Consider the following 17,725-nt stretch of genomic DNA (forward strand, 5'->3'; position numbering starts at 1 on the left):
CATGTAGTAGGTAGGTATGGTGGACACAAATGGCATAGTGGTTGGCTCAAGTATTTTGGATGCATGAGAAGTATTCCCTCTCGATACAAGGTTTAGGCTAGCAAGGCTTATTTGAAACAAACACAAGGATGAACCGGTGTAGCAAAACTCACATAAAAGACATATTGAAAATATTATAAGACTCTACACCGTCTTCCTTGTTGTTCAAACTCAATACTAGAAATTATCTAGACCTTAGAGAAACCAAATATGCAAACCAAATTTTAGCATGCTCTATGTATTTCTTCATTAATGGGTGCAAAGCATATGATGCAAGAGCTTAAACATGAGCACAACAATTGCCAAGTATCACATTACCCAAGACATTAATAGTAATTACTACATGTATCATTTTTCAATTCCAACCATATAACAATTTAACGAAGGAGAAACTTCGCCATGAATACTATGAGTAGAAACCAAGGACATACTTGTCCATATGCTACAGCGGAGCGTGTCTCTCTCCCATAAAGTGAATGCTAGGATCCATTTTATTCAAACAAAACAAAAACAAAAACAAACCGACGCTCCAAGAAAAAGCACATAAGATGTGATGGAATAAAAATATAGTTTCAGGGGAGGAACCTGATAATGTTGTCGATGAAGAAGGGGATGCCTTGGGCATCCCCAAGCTTAGACGCTTGAGTCTTCTTGATATATGCAGGGGTGAACCACCGGGGCATCCCCAAGCTTAGAGCTTTCACTCTCCTTGATCATGTTGCATCATACTCCTCTCTTGATCCTTGAAAACTTCCTCCACACCAAACTCGAAACAACTCATTAGAGGGTTAGTGCACAATATAAATTGACATATTCAAAGGTGACACAATCATTCTTAACACTTCTGGACATTGCATAATGCTACTGGACATTAGTGGATCAAAGAAATTCATCCAACATAGCAAAAGAGGCAATGCGAAATAAAAGGCAGAATCTGTCAAAACAGAACAGTTCGTATTGACGAATTTTAAAATGGCACCAGACTTGCTCAAATGAAAATGCTCAAATTGAATGAAAGTTGCGTACGTATCTGAGGATTACTCACGTAAATTGGCATAATTTTCTGAGCTACCTACAGGGAGGTGGACCCAGATTCGTGACAGCAAAGAAATCTGGAACTGTGCAGTAATCCAAATCTAGTACTTACTTTTCTATCAACGGCTTAACTTGGCACAACAAAACACAAAACTAAGATAAGGAGAGGTTGCTACAGTAATAAACAACTTCCAAGACACAAAATAAAAACAAAGTACTGTAGGTAAAAACATGGGTTGTCTCCCATAAGCGCTTTTCTTTAACGCCTTTCAGCTAGGCGCAGAAAGTGTGTATCAAGTATTATCAAGAGATGAAGTGTCAACATCATAATTTGTTCTCATAATAGAATCAAAAGGTACCTTCATTCTCTTTCTAGGGAAGTGTTCCATACCTTTCTTGAGAGGAAATTGATATTTTATATTACCTTCCTTCATATCAATAACAACACCAACAGTTCGAAGAAAAGGTCTTCCCAATATAATGGGACAAGATGCATTGCATTCAATATCCAAGACAACAAAATCAACGGGAACAAGGTTATTGTTAACGGTAATGCGAACATTATCAACTTTACCCAAAGGTTTCTTTGTAGAATGATCAGCAAGATTAACATCCAAATAACAATTTTTCAGCGGTGGCAAGTCAAGCATATTATAAATTTTCTTAGGCATAACAGAAATACTTGCACCAAGATCACATAAAGCATTACAATCAAAATCTTTAACCTTCATCTTAATGATGGGCTCCCAACCATCCTCTAGCTTTTTAGGAATAGAGGCTTCACGCTCTAGTTTCTCTTCTCTAGCTTTTATGAGAGCATTTGTAATATGGTGCGTGAAAGCCAAATTTATAGCACTAGCATTAGGACTTTTAGCAAGTTTTTGCAAGAACTTTATAACTTCAGAGATGTGGCAATCATCAAAATTCAATCCATTATAATCTAAAGCAATGGGATCATCATCCCCAATGTTGGAAAAAATTTCAGCAGCTTTATCACAGGCAGTTTCAGCAGTTTTAGCAGTTTCAGGCAGTTTTTCGCGCTTTGCATTAGAAGTGGAAACATTGCTAACACCAATTCTTTTATTAGTATGAGTAGGAGGTGCAGCAACATGTGTAGCATTAGCATTGCTTGTGGTGGTAATAGTCCAAACTTTAGCTATATTCTTCTCTTTAGCTAGTTTTTCATTTTCTTCTCTATCCCACCTAGCACGCAGTTCAGCCATTAATCTTATATTCTCATTAATTCTAACTTGAATGGCATTTGCTGTAGTAGTAATTTTATCATCTAAATCCTCAGGTTTAGCAGCCATTTTATTAATTAAAGAAGATTGTGATGCAGACATGTATGAGATTCGGGTTTCAGCACTAGCAAGTTTAGTTTGCAACCCCGAGATCTCCCTATTCAGATTTTCAAGTTGATTCCCTATATTCTTCAACAAGGTAGATTGCTCATTCATAGTTTTAGTAAACAATTTATTTTGCTCATATTGTGATTGCATAAAGCTCTTGGTGGATCTTTCAATTTCTAGCATCTTTTCTTCATTAGATGAAGCATATCTACCATAAGAATTACCATTAGCAGGGTATGGCCTAGAATCATTGTGATTGTTATTTTTAATGAAATTCACATCAACATATTCTTTTTGAGCAACTAATGACGCTAACGGAACATTATTAGAATTAACATTAGGCCTACCATTCACAAGCATAGACATAATAGCATCAATCTTATCACTCAAGGAAGAGGTTTCTTCGACAGAATTTACCTTCTTACCTTGTGGAGCTCTTTCCGTGTGCCATTCAGAGTAGTTGATCATCATATTATCAAGAAGCTTTGTTGCTTCACCAAGAGTGATGGACATAAAGGTACCTCCAGCAGCTGAATCCAATAAATTCCATGAAGAAAAATTTAGTCCTGCATAAAAGGTTTGGATGATCATCCAAGTAGTCAGTCCATGGGTTGGGCAATTTTTAACCAGAGATTTCATTCTTTCCCAAGCTTGAGCAACATGTTCAGTATCTAATTGTTTAAAATTCATTATGCTACTCCTCAAAGATATAATTTTAGCAGGGGGATAATATCTACCAATAAAAGCATCCTTGCATTTAGTCCATGAATCAATACTATTCTTAGGCAGAGATAGCAACCAATCTTTAGCTCTTCCTCTTAATGAGAAAGGGAACAATTTTAGTTTAATAATATCACCATCTACATCTTTATATTTTTGCATTTCACATAATTCAACAAAATTATTGAGATGGGCAGCAACATCATCAGAACTAACACCAGAAAATTGCTCTTGCATAACAAGATTCAGTAAAGCAGGTTTAATTTCAAAGAATTCTGCTGTAGTAGCAGGTGGAGCAATAGGTGTGCATAAGAAATCATTATTATTTGTGGTTGTGAAGTCACACAACTTAGTATTTTCAGCGTTGGCCATTTTAGCAATAGAAAATAAAGCAAACTAGATAAAGTAAATGCAAGTAAACTAATTTTTTTGTGTTTTCGATATAGCAAACAAGATAGCAAGTAAAGTAAAACTAGCAACTAATTTTTTTGTATTTTGATTTAGTGCAGCAAACAAAGTAGTAAATAAAACTAAGCAAGACAAAAACAAAGTAAAGAGATTGAGAAGTGGAGACTCCCCTTGCAGCGTGTCTTGATCTCCCAGGGCAACGAGCGCCAGAAAATGTGCTTGATGGCGTGTATTTCACACGTTCGTTGGGCAACCCCAAGAGGAAGGTATGATGCGCACAGCAGCAAGTTTTCCCTCAGAAAGAAACCAAGGTTTATCGAACCAGGAGGAGCCAAGAAGCACGTTGAAGGTTGATGGCGGCGGGATGTAGTGCGGCGCAACACCAAGGATTCCGGCGCCAACGTGGAACCTGCACAACACAACCAAGTACTTTGCCCCAACGAAACAGTGAGGTTGTCAATCTCACCGGCTTGCTGTAACAAAGAGTTAACCGTATTGTGTGGAAGATGATTGTTTGCAGAAAACAGTAGAACAAGTATTGCAGTAGATTGTATTTCAGTAAAGAGAATTGGACCGGGGTCCACAGTTCACTAGAGGTGTCTCTCCCATAAGACGAACAGCATGTTGGGTGAACAAATTACAGTTGGGCAATTGACAAATAAAGAGAGCATGACCATGCACATACATATCATGATGAGTATAGTGAGATTTAATTGGGCATTACGACAAAGTACATAGACCGTCATCCAACTGCATCTATGCCTAAAAAGTCCACCTTCAGGTTATCATCCGAACCCCCTCCAGTATTAAGTTGCTAACAACAGACAATTGCATTAAGTATGGTGCGTAATGTAACTAGTGACTACATCCTTGAACATAGCACTAATGTTTTATCCCTAGTGGCAACAGCACAACACAACCTTAGAACTTTCTGTCACTGTCCCAGGTGTCAATGCAGGCATGAACCCACTATCGAGCATAAGTACTCCCTCTTGGAGTTACAAGCATCTACTTGGCCAGAGCATCTACTAGTAACGGAGAGCATGCAAGATCATAAACAACACATAGATATAACTTTGATAATCAACATAACAAGTATTCTCTATTCATCGGATCCCAACAAACGCAACATATAGAATTACAGATAGACGATCTTGATCATGTTAGGCAGCTCACAAGATCCGACAATGATAGCACAATGGGGAGAAGACAACCATCTAGCTACTGCTATGGACCCATAGTCCAGGGGTAGACTACTCACACATCACACCGGAGGCGACCATGGTGGCGTAGAGTCCTCCGGGAGATGATTCCCCTCTCCGGCAGGGTGCCGGAGGCGATCTCCTGGATCCCCCGAGATGGGATCGGCGGCGGCGGCGTCTCTGGAAGGTTTTCCGTATCGTGGCTCTCGGTACTGGGGGTTTCGTCACGGAGGCTTTTTATAGGCGGAAGGGCAGGTCAAGAGGCGGCACGGGGGCCCCACACCACAGGGCCGCGCGGCCAAGGGGGGGGCCGCGCCGCCCTATGGTGTGGCCCCTCCGTGGCCCCTCTTCGTCTCTCCTTCGGACTTCTGGAAGCTTCGTGAGAAAATAGGCCCCTGGGCTTTGATTTCGTCCAATTCCGAGAATATTTCCTTACTAGGATTTCTGAAACCAAAAACAGCAGAAAACAGCAACTGGCACTTCGGCATCTTGTTAATAGGTTAGTTCCAGAAAATGCACGAATATGACATAAAGTGTGCATAAAACATGTAGATAACATCAATAATGTGGCATGGAACATAAGAAATTATCGATACGTCGGAGACGTATCAGTGTTCACATGGGAAGAATTTAAGAGGAAGTTCCGGGATGCTCCTGTTCCGAAAAGCGTGGTGGAGTTAAAGAAGAGGGAGTTTGACGAACTACAACAGAACGCGGCACCAATCATGCAGTATGTTCGTGATTTCAATAGACTGTCAAGGTATGCACCCGAGGAGATGAACTCGGATGAAAAGAGGAAAGAGAGGTTTATGAAAGGAATGAACCCTTATATGAAGATGCAACTGAGGTTGGCACGGACTGCAGAATTCCAGGAAATGATTGACTCGGCAATCATTTTCGAGGATGACTACAGGCAGGTCCAGGAGGATAGGAGGAAGAGGGCTCGTATCAATCCAAGGAAGTACCCAATTACTAAACCAACACCAGACAGGAGTTTCAAACCACGGTTCCGACCTACAGGTAATCAATACAACTGTGGAGGTCAGAACCAGAACCCAAGGAATCAGATCATCTGCCACAGTTGTGGGCAGAAAGGACACGTGCAGAAGGACTGTCAGAAGCCCAGGATCATATGCTATGGTTGTGGGCAAGAGGGACACATCAACAACAACAACAACAACAACAACAACAACAACAACAGAAGGACTGTCAGAAGCCCAGGATCATATGCTATGGTTGTGGGCAAGAGGGACACAACAACAACACCAATATGGAAAGCTGAATTACACAACCTTGGAACAAGCTGGAGAGTCGGATCAAGCAGTCTTAGGTACACTCAGCATTCTTACTCATCCTGGCGAAGTATTATTTGATATGGGAGCCACTACACCATTTCTTGCACGGGAGTTCGTGGAAAAATACGGGCTTAGATGTTCTAAACTAGAATATCCCATAACTGTCTTATCTGCGGGGGGAACGATCTTAGTAACCCACATGAAAGAGGCACAAGTCATAACCATATGTTCCTGTGTTTATTTCGCGGACCTTTTCATCATTCCCATGAAGGATATATCAGTCATCCTAGGGATGGACTGGTTGACGGAGAATGGAGCAGTGATTAACAATGGTGAAAAAACAGTAGCACTCCACAATTCCATTGGAAGTCAGATAGTGTTTCAGGGAGACAAATATACTCAGCTGGAGATAGGATTGGAACTTAGCAGTTTGAAGGAGGTAAAGATTGAAGAAATCTCGGTGGTAAATGAGTTTCAAGATGTATTTCCCAAGGAATACCGGGTATGCCACCCGATAGGGAGATAGAATTCACGATAGACCTGATTCCAGGCACATCACCAATAGCTCAACCACCATATAAGATGGGACCAAAGGAGTTAGTGGAATTGAAAGCCTAGATTGATGAACTGGAATAGAAAGGATTTATCCAAGAAAGTGTGTCACCATGGGGTACACCGGTTATCTTTGTGGATAAAAGAGATGGAAGAGAATGTGTGGAGATTATAGGAATCTCAACAATGTAACAATCAAGAACAAGTATCCTTTGCCCAGAATTCAAGATCTTTTTGATCAATTTCAAGGAGTGAGAGTCTTCTCGAAGATAGATTTGAGGTCAGGATATAATCAAATCAAGATTAAGAAGGAAGGTGTTCCAAAAACAGCTTTTGTATCAACTATGGACACCATGAATACTTGGTTGTGCCATTTGGACTAACAAATGCACCAACTATTTTCATGAATTTGATGAACAAGATATTCATGAAGTACTTGGACAAGTTTGTGATAGTGTTCATCGACGACATTTTGATATACTCCAAAGATAAAGCGAGGAACATGCAAAGCATTTGAAGATTGTTTTGCAAATCTTGAGAGAACATCAGCTATATGCTAAGTTTAGAAAGTGCAAATTTTGATTGGATAGTGTAGAATTTCTTGGACATGTCATCACCAAAGAAGGGATAGCGGTGAATCCAAGCAAGGTTCAGTCTGTATTGGAGTGGAATTCACCCAAGAATGCTAAGGAAATAAGAGGATTTCTTGGAATGGCAGGCTACTACCGAAGATTCATTGAAGGATTTTTGAAGGTTGCAGGACCAATGACCAAGTTACTCAAGAAAAACACTCCATTTGTGTGGACTGGTGAGTGTGAAGCAAGTTTTCAGAAACTCAAGGAGAAGTTAACCACATCACCAGTGTTAAGAGTTCCAGAACTAGGAAAGGATTACACGGTATATTGTGACGCTTCCAAGAATGGACTTGGATGTGTTATGATGCAAGACTGTAAAGTAATAGCTTATGGATCAAGGCAACTGAAGCCACATGAACATAACTACCCAATACATGACTTAGAATTGGCGGCAATCGTGTATGTTTTGAAGAGTTGGAGGCAATTTCTGTATGGATCCAAGTGTGAACTGTATACAGATCATAAGAGTTTGAAGTATTTCTTCACTCAAAAGGAATTGAACATGAGACAGAAGAGATGGTTAGAGTTGATCAAGGATTATGAACTGACGATTAACTATACACCAGGCAAAGCTAATGTAGTAGCAGATGCTTTAAGTCGAAAGAGTACCGATAACCAACCTACGGAATGGGAGATTCCCAAGGAACTTCGGAAAGAGTTAGAAGAAGCTCAGATCTTACTCATTGAAGGTGATACAGTGGGAAGTGTAGAAACCTTGAGGATCATGGATGAGATGTATTCTGATTTGAAGCATGAGATCATTCGGAAGAAAGTTGATGATCCATTCATCCAAGAGGAACTCAAGAGAATTGAGGAAGGAAAACCATCAGAATTCAATGTGGGAGAGTTTGATTCATTGTACTTTCAGAAGAGGATGTGTGTACCAGATAATCCAGAAGTTAAGGCAATCATACTGAAGGAAGCACATAAAACACCTTACTCAATACATCCAGGAAGTACCAAGATGTATATGGATTTGAAGGAAATGTTCTGGTGGAACAACATGAAAAGGGAAATAGCTAAGTTTGTCTCGGAATGTCATACATGTCAACGAGTAAAAGCAGAACATCAGAGTCCTGCTGGACTACTTAAACCCTTGGATATTCCGGAATGGAAATGGGATGAGATCGGAATGGATTTTGTTACCGGTCTACCAATGACCAGTAAAAAGAAGGATATGATATGGGTAATTGTTGATAGACTTACCAAGAGTGCTCATTTTATAGCGGTAAATCAGAAGGATACTTCTGAGAATCTTGTGGATATATATGTCAAGGAAATAGTTAGCAAACAAGGAGTACCAAAGAAGATAGTCTCCGATAGAGGTTCGATCTTCACGTCACCATTTTGGAAACAACTCCAAGAAGATCTGGGATCTAAGTTGGATTTCAGCACGGCTTATCACCCACAAACCGGAGGACAGACGAAAAGAACCAATCAAATACTTGAGGATATGCTTAGAGCTTCTGCTCTAGACATTGGAGGCTCATGGGAGGACCATCTACCATTAGCAGAGTTTTCACACAACAACAGTTATCAAAGTAGTATTCAAATGGCACCGTATGAAGCATTATACGGAAGAAAGTGCAGATCTCCAATCTGTTGGTTTGAGACGGGAGAAAACAAGGAGTTTGCACCAGATTACATCAAGGAGAGACAAGGAGTCATCGAAGTTACTAGGGATAGACTCAAGATAGCTCAGAGTCGATAGAAGAGTTATGCCGACCAGAAAAGAAGATTATGGGAACCCAAAGCGGGAGACATGGTATATTTGAAAGTTAGCCCAATGAAAGGACTAAAAAGGTTTGGAGTGAAAGGAAAGTTAAGTCCTCGATATATAGGACCATTCAAGATACTCAGTCAAAACAGAGAAACCGCTTTTGAACTAGAATTACCAAAGCAGTTGAGTTTGTTTCACAACATATTTCATGTATCTCAACTTAGAAAGTGTTTAAAGGCACCAGATGATCCAGTTTCACATGAATAGTTAGAGCTGCAATCAGACTTAACCTATGTCGAAAGACCTGAGAAGATATTGGAAGTACATTGGAAGAAGCTAAGGAATAGGGCGATCAAGTACTGCAAGATACAATGGCAACATCATCCCGAGCGAGAAGCAACTTGGGAGAAGGAGGACGATCTCAGAAAATCCTACCCCAAACTATTTAGGTACTTTAATCACAACTTTGGGACGAAGTTTCTATTAAGGGGAAGAGGTTGTAATAACCCGGAACATAGGAACACCGAAGGGTAGATATAGAGTTGGGATGTGCATTTCATCGCAAAACGAGGGAAATTTTCGCGCCTTATTGCATAAAAACCTAAGAGGGATCGAGGTTCTCTCTCATTGCAATTAGGGTTAGGAAATGTGAGTGTTAAGAGTTTTGACATGATCTCTTTTGAACTTGTTAGTTTTGGGAGATGATTTGAATTGCCAATTCATATTTGAATTCAAAAAAAGAAATAATAGATAAACAATATATAAATGAATTATGAATTCATAATTCTAAATCACTTTATATTTTAAATCACATTATACATACACAAATAATTCATAAGTAAATGATATATTTACAAATAAGATCATAAGAAAAACTTAAGCTTTATTGATCATCCACACATAATACATTGTCTTTACAATATTTGTCATACAAGAATGGATGGAATAATAAATGAAACATAATTACAAGAACTGGATGAATAATAAAACAAAATAGAAGAAGATTACAAGGATTTGATTCTATCCTAAAACCTAAACTAAGTGTCTTGGAAGGAATAGTCCTTGGATCATCTTGAGCATTGCAACATGTAAAATAGAAAGAAACTAGGCAGGGGGTTAAAACCAAGTGTCCAGGACACTTTTCAATGTCCAAAACTTGTCCACAACCAAGATAGGCACCAGTAGACCAAACCTGAGCCAATGATGGGCTCAAGTTTCACCAAAGGAACACACAGCTCACAGAGCTACTGTGCATCCAATAACAAGCCAAGACCATGGCTTAGTCACCAAGCCTGGACAGGCTTGTGTGTCACAACCATGGTAAACCAAAAGTTAGTATAAAAGGGTAGAAACCCTCAGAAACAATTCACAAGTCGACCAAATAAACATTCATCAAGCACAAGCCATGAATAGTGCATAGTTCATACCTGTTCTTGTAATTATGTTTATGTGGTCGACAGAGACATGGGGACTTAAGCAAGATCACCAGGAGCTAGGAGGAGCAGGGAAAGTCACCAGAAACATCAAGCAACAGCTCAACAATAGCTCAGCATAACCATCTAGGAGCTGGAACAAGGTATAGCCAGTACCTGGAGAGGATCCGGTGGATCCAATACATATTATTGCATCACACAAGGCATAAGAGATGAGCAGATACTCATGGGTTGGTCATCACTTGGTGTTGACCAAGGATCACTAGTAGAAGTGGAGCAGTTAGTAGCCCTAGATCATCTAGATACTATTCCAGTGCAAATACACAATCATAGATGCACAGATAGCACCAGTAGAGGATCTACAGGTACTAGAAGCTACCAAGTACTACCTAGTGAGATCCTAGCCAAGAAAACCATCAGTTTAACCCTATATTTCTTCATAGGCAAGCATAGTGGCATTCATATCATGTATGATACCCTACTATGCGAGCAGAGATGAGTACCCAACAAGAACTAGTCAAACTGTGTGAGCAACCAAGCAGTAGAAAGGCTACTGTAGGGTCACATCAACCACAACTCCATCCATTTAAAACAAAACTATAAGTCATCACTATCCAGAAATGGATTCAGACTTCATTTATTTCCAAATTGATCATGGAAATATCAAATCATGCACATCAATGCAGATAATCAATACTGCATAAGCAGTTCATCTATAAATAATCTACCCAAGCACACATACACAGTAATCCATGTATGGACAATGCAATGGCATCACTGAGAGGCAACAGCAGCATGAACCATTGCATCCTAGCCATTGGATCTTGTCCAATGAGCTATGGACAGCAACAGCAACACAAACACACACTTGTGCATCAGCTAGAGCAAGCATAAGTCACAACAGTAGCTAGATAATCCATTCAGTTAGCCAAGGATCAAACTAGTAGCTAGATACTAGCATCTGATTGAGAAAATGGACTAATTAGATCAAGCCAAGGCACATCAAAGCATCACAAGCATGGAGTGATCCAATTGGATCAAATAGAGCATACACAGGGCATATGTGAGCATCACTAACACCACAAGTGTCAGCAGTGCTAACCTAGGTCAATAGCAAGGCCATTAGCAAGCAATTGCATAACAGAGGAGCACAACTGGATAGAATAGGATGAACAAGTACCATTAAGCATATGAACAAGCACCAGAGCACATATGAACAACACATGGACATGAACCAATAGGATAAGCCTAGCACAGGGAACCAGCAAGAACTACACAGGCAATAGCATAGCACCAGTAAGCAGGGATAAGCTAGATCATGGCATCAGTAGGCTTAGGCGAAGGGCACAACAAGCACAACAACACATCAAGCATGGCAGCACGGCCAGCATAGCAGCATCATACGCATAGGAGCAGCAGTAGGCATAGCTCGAGCATGCAGAGAGGATGGAGTTGAGGAGGTAGCAGAAGCAGATGAGAGGGTTACCTGGTGAATCATGGAGGCAACCATGGTGGCACGGTGGCACGGCCGGCCACGGCGGCACCAAAACCGCGGCCAGGCCAGTGCCAGACCACGCACCGCCAGCGTGGGAGGCGGCGAGCGCCCATGTTTGGTGAGGAGGTGCAGATCAGCGGAGATCGCCAAGGATCCGTCGGCGTCTGCGAGGGTCGAGCACACACACGAGTCGTAGAGGACACTTGACGGCCTACTCAAAAGCTATCTTCTTTCCTTCGTTCAGTGTATCCACCCGATCAATCGGGAATCCCATGGCAGGGAGGAGGGGGAGCTTTGTTAGGGATATTCCCCGCTTCCACTATATTATGGCATAAAGTGCATTGTACCAAACTATTTGTGGTATGCTTTGCTTCTAGTGAAGATCTCTTCCAAAGCATAACGATAGAAGGCAGCTATTTCGAAAGGTACCAAACGCAGCAGGGGGTCTTTCTTTCTCACATCGAAGCGGATGAGGAGGTGCGCCGTCGTGCGCGGTGTTGATTGCGACCCAAGGCGATCCCTAGCACAACCGGAGATGGCCGAAGCAAGGCAGCGACCATGGCGGCGACGACATCACCTCAGAGTCGCCAGTAGGGTTAGGGTTTGCGAGCGAGTGAGAGAGAGACGAGTGAGAGGTGGGCCGACGGGTTTGATTCCACCGAACCGTTTTGGGGAGCCCTAGGTGGGCTGGCCAAATGGGCTGCCTTAGTGGCCTGGCCCAATTTGGCTAGAGGGGTATTTAGGTCTTTTTCATTTTTTTTAAATAACCTTTGAATTCTACCAAATGATGGGATTCGTAGCATAGAAAACAAAAAAATTCCTACCGCAAGAACGAATAACAAGCCAAGATCCAATCTAGAAGATGGTAGCAACGAGAAGATCATGAGACTAACCCTTGAAGATTTCCAAAGCCTACGAGATTAGATCTCGTTGTTGCTGTAGTCGATCACTTGCCGCTTGCAAAAACACGTAGAAGATCTTGTCGGTGCCACAGTCGGGCAGCACCTCCGTACTCGGTCACACGTTCGGTGTTGATGACGACGTCCTTCTCCCTGTTCCAGCGGGCAGCGGAAGTAGTAGATCCTCCTCGGAATCCCGACAGCACGACAGCGTGGTGTCGGTGGCGGTGGAGATCTCCGACAGGGCTTCGCCTAAGCACCGTGGGAGAAGATGGAGGAGGAGAGAGGCTAGGGTTTGGGAGAGGGGGGGTGACTAGGGGCGCCGGCCAGGGGGCCCCTTTGGTGGTGCGGCCAGGTCTAGGCTGCCCCCTCCCTCGCCTCCTCATTATATAGGTGGAATCCCTAAGGCTTTGCCCAAAAGTTCGAATAAGACCCCAATTCAAAACTTCCATATGGACGAAACCTAGGGGGACAGGGACTCCTCCCTTTCCCCCCTTGTTGGCTGGCCAAGGAGGTGGAGTCCACCATGGACTCCACCCTCCCACTTGGTTGGCTGGTTGATACGTCTCCAACGTATCTATAATTTCTTATGTTCCATGCTAGTTTTATGACAATACCTACATGTTTTATTCATACTTTATATCGTTTTGATGCATTTTCTGGAACTAACCTATTAACAAGATGCCGAAGCGCCAGTTCCTGTTTTCTGCTGTTTTTGGTTTCAGAAATCCTACACAGGAAATATTCTCGGAATTGGACGAAACAAAAGGCCACGTTCTTATTTTTCTAGGGGCTTCACGGAGTCCGAAGGAGAGACGAAGGGGGCCACGAGGTGCCCACACCCTAGGGGGGCGCGGGCCACCCCTTGGCCGCGCTGCCAGGTGGGGACCCCACCTTGGGACTCCACCGACATCGCCCCTTCGCCTATATATGCTCCCAGATGCGAAAACCCTAAAACAATTGAAAAAACTCCAGAAAGACTCCAGGGACGCCGCCACCATCGCGAAACTCCGTTTCGGGGGACAGAAGTCTCTGTTCCGGCACGCCGCCGGGACGGGGAATTGCCCCCGGAGTCATCTCCAACGACATCACCGCCATCTTCATCGCCGTTGCTGTCTCCCATGATGAGGAGGGAGTAGTTCTCCCCCGAGGCTGAGGGCTCTACCGGTAGCTATGTGGTTCATCTCTCTCTCCCATGGTGTGATCTTTATGTGATCATGAGCTTTGTATCACTATTAATCTATGTGCTACTCTAGTGATGTTATTAAAGTAGTCTATTCCTCCTCCATGATGTAAAGGTGACAGTGTGTGCATCATGTAGTACTTGGCGCAGGTTATGATTGTAATCTCTTGTAGATTATGAAGTTAACTATTACTATGATAGTATTGATGTGATCTATTCCCCCTTTCATAGCTATTGGTGACAGTGTGTATGCTATGTTAGTACTTGGTCTAAATTGCAATGGTCTATTATGCACTCTAGAGGTTACTTTAATATGAACTCCGGATGTTGTGGAGCTTGTTTACTCCGGCTTGAGGTGTGATTTTGTAGCCCTACACAATGAATGGTGTTTTTTATCCAACAAGAGAGTGTTTGAGATTAGCATTTATTTATTCAGTTATGTGATCATTGTTGAGAGTGTCCACTAGTGAAAGTATGATCCCTAGGCCTTGTTTCCAAATATCGAATCACCGTTTATTTACTATTCTACTGCATGTTTACTTGCTGCCATATTTATTTCAGATTGTTATTACCACTCATATTCATCCATATCACTTGCATTTTACTATCTCTTCGCCGAACTAGTGCACCTATACATCTGACAAGTGTATTAGGTGTGTTGGGGACACAAGAGACTTCTTGTATCTTAATTGCAGGGTTGCTTGAGAGGGATATCTTTAACCTCTACCTCCCTGAGTTCGATAAACCTTGGGTGATCCACTTAAGGGAAACTTGCTACTGTTCTACAAACCTCTGCTCTTGGAGGCCCAACACTGTCTACAGGAATAGAAGCGTGCGTAGACATCAAGCTATTTTCTGGCGCCGTTGCCGGGGAGGTAAGGTAAAAGGTATTCACATCCTCCGACTACTAAGCTATTTCCTAGCATTGTTGCCGGTGTGTGAGTGCTCGAAGCTATTTCCTTTAGATCCTGCAATTATATCTTTTTGTTTCTTGTTTTTATTTTCACTACTTAGGCTTAATGGAAAACAACAATAAAATTAGAGATCTTTATGAACTTTATATTGAACTAGTAAATTTGCCCGTGCGTTGCATCGGGAAAAACAAATATGCAAATGTTCCAATAAATCATTAGTGACGATACTTCTTCTTTGTCACATCATCGACAAAGGTGGTCTCGTTTTCTCCTAGTCATAACAAACGTAATTAATCGAACGAAAAATAGCAATGCAAAAAAAAGTAAACTTCACATTGGCTACTTTGTTCCGGAGACTGTATGTGTATTGTATGGTCTGCTTATTGCAACTTGTTTGTTTCTATCCTTGCACTTGACAATATCATCCATAATTCGGACACTTTATGTATTTTATGGTCTGCTCATCGCAACGTGTTTGTTTATATCTTCGCGCTTGACAGTACGATATCATCCGTAATTTCAACTCCTCTTTGCTACACTCCCTCAAAAAAAAACTCCTCTTTGCTACACTGCCAACACATATTTAAGAACATATTTTCCGTCTGCTATCAAAGTACTACATTGTTACGTAGACCAAAATATTGACATCATGTCTCACCGGCATCCCTATGCTGGCTCGCCGTTGAGAGGACTTCGAGGTGTGGGCTTCGAGGGATGATGGACATACCACATATTTACTTAATTAAAACTCACATTATAACCTTGCACCTCTCGGATCGCCATAGTTTGCTTATCTTCTTGTATATATTTTTACCTTATCTTTCAAACATATATTTTACATATCTCAAATCTATTATATACAAAAGGTCTATCTTTTTGCTATGTTGCCTGTAGTATAATTTGAAATGCTTGGATTTTTTCCCAGTGCAGAACATACATCCCAGTTGACTTTTGACGTAGAGACATACATAAAATCGTGCAAAAACAAAACACACTTCTTGGCCTTTCCTCGTTTAATTTCCTAGGAACAAAATTATTAACACATGCTTTCAACAACAATATGTTGTTCCTATTTTCTCTAGAATCACCGGCATATCAGAGATGCAGATATGGAGTTACATTGTGGAGCATGAACTTGATATATGATTGGATATAACTTCAAGTTTGATTTCCTTCAAAATATTAGCACGGAAAAGGATACAAAAGTAGTTCCCCATCATAAACATCCGATCTGTAACCACCAAAAAAAACAGGGAAACACTTTGTATAAAGATTTATTTCGATAATATAAGTCCCAAAAAAATTCGTATCACTGGTTACAAGAAATATAGAGAAACACAATGTGAAGAAATATTTAAAAAAATTGTAGCATGCATGTACAGATCTAGATCATGGAAAGTCTGAATAAATTTGCAAGAAAACGACTGAATAAATTTGCAGTATCAATGCATGGAGAGGACGTACCCAGATGGACAGATGTTGTTAGGTTCAAAGAAAAATAATTGGGTCAAGAGAAGACTCGGTTGAGGAGGAGGCTTTCCCTGTTGCTGCAAACCGAACAGACGATGCCGCTGCCTCGTCCTTGACGAATCCGGCCGCTGCTTCTTACCACGTTGGACAAAACACAGAAAGGGATGTCGGGCAATGATACAGAACCTGAATCATAATCTAGAACACCAACATACATATGACCTTTCCGCTTGTCCAAAACAACAATGTGACTTCCGAGCTGCCTGAACGTGCACTTTTAGCATGATAGAAAAATACAAATAAATAACTGAATAGTTCAACAGCTCTCGCTATTGATGAAGTTTAATTCTGTAGCAGCAAGTGTTCCACACGGCACAGCTTCACAGGCAGCCCGTCGTGTTGCCGTTGCCTCCATGGGCGTGTCGTGCATCTCCGCAGAAGTTATTCTCCGGCTGGGTGCATGCATAAGAAGGATATTCCTGTGGGTGGAGCCCATGCATGTATGTAGTTCAGGGAGTATAAGCTCAGATGCATGGTAGCGACACCCAAAGCTCAGATGCATGTTTAAAGGAACTGGCATGCCTTGAGGATCGCTGGACGCCGCTCTATAGCTGGCGGTCTGACACTCGACGGCATATGTGAGGAAACGCGGACGCCGATCCTCGAGCTCGACTGTGCCATCGTCTTCCTCTTCTACTGTCACTTGCTCCACAGTCCATACTCCTACGGCTCCTCCGATCAAAATTGCAGCACCATAGCAGGTTTTGTGTCTCCCAATTCCCAATGACGATCCAGTGGAGCTTTTGTACCTGGCCCTGGCAGGTTCGGTTGCCTCTGCCTCGGGCTGACGGCAGTGATAGGATTCTCTTTCCCTGCACCATGATATAACCATCGGCTGAACCGCGGCCGATCTGGTGCCTCCCCGCACCTTGGATCTGAAGCGAACATACATGACGTCTCCCGTCAATTGCAAAGGCGGGTGGCGGCGGACAGGTAAGAGTCGATCGACGAGCGGCAGCGGACGGACGAATATTGTGCCAATCGAGTTGAGTTAGTCGACGGAAACCTGGATCGAGCGGTGTATATATCAGCGTTTACGCGGATGTGCACCGACCTGGACTCTTGACCTGACTCTTTTATTGGATAGATCAATGTGATTCTTGAACTGAACGTGCAGTCTGACTCCGCTCTCAACTCCTCTCTTTGTTGGGCCGAAGGAACGTAAATCTTTTCTTTCCTTGCGGGACGAAGCAAATCACACGTTATCTTTTTCTTCTGGCGGGACGAAACAACGCACGACGGACGAAGCAACGGAGGGACGGACCGAACCGTGGAAACGCTTCTCCCTTTATTATTAGGTATAGATTAGGACATGA

This window comes from Lolium perenne, chromosome 2 (genome assembly GCF_019359855.2).
Source record: "Lolium perenne isolate Kyuss_39 chromosome 2, Kyuss_2.0, whole genome shotgun sequence".
Classification (NCBI taxonomy): Eukaryota; Viridiplantae; Streptophyta; class Magnoliopsida; order Poales; family Poaceae; genus Lolium; species Lolium perenne.